A 752-nucleotide genomic window follows, 5' to 3' on the forward strand; every position below is an offset into this window, starting at 1 on the left:
AGAAGCAGAATGCTTCATAAAACCTCAGATATTGAAAGAGGAAGATAATAAGTAGTTCAATTAGTAGTTTGACATGTGGCATGTAAGACTACCTAGCTTTGTGCCAAGATCTACCAGACGTGATGACAAGCTTCCATTCCGGGTCTTTGCAAGCAGCAGAGTAACATAAAACAAAGGTGGTTGTTATTGTCATTCCAAACATTGTTTGCATAATGTGTTCTGTTCCAGTATTTCAATATATATGAGTAGCTTGTGCTATAGTTTATATGTTCATACTTTTCAGAAACAATCTGAAACAATTATGTTTCAACAGGTAGATTTATTCTCACTTTGAAAAGGAGGAGGACTTTATTCACCTTTTTCATAGAAAGCAGCTGGTTTATAGGGCCAGAAGATAAGATTCTGCTGTGAAAACATGGGAACATTTTAAAAGATTTATTCATACTAGAAACATCCACTGAAAAATGTAAGAGAGAGAGAGAGAGAGAGAGAGAGAGAGAGAGAGAGAGAGAGAGAGCGCTTGGGAATCTAGGGAAATGATAAATAATTGAGAACTTAATTACAAAGGAAGAGTATTACTCTACTCAGATTGTTTCCTGTCTTCATAACCAGTAGTTCCAGAGTGACATCTTATAAAGATAAAACTCAGAAAAAATTCCCTATGTTCTCTCTCCATCTCTTTCTTTCTTTCTCTCTGTCTCCGTCTCTCTATCTCTGTCTGTCTGTCTGTCTGTCTGTCTGTCTGTCTGTCT

Source organism: Octodon degus, unplaced genomic scaffold, assembly GCF_000260255.1.
Source record: "Octodon degus isolate 3935 unplaced genomic scaffold, OctDeg1.0 scaffold00150, whole genome shotgun sequence".
Lineage (NCBI taxonomy): Eukaryota > Metazoa > Chordata > Mammalia > Rodentia > Octodontidae > Octodon > Octodon degus.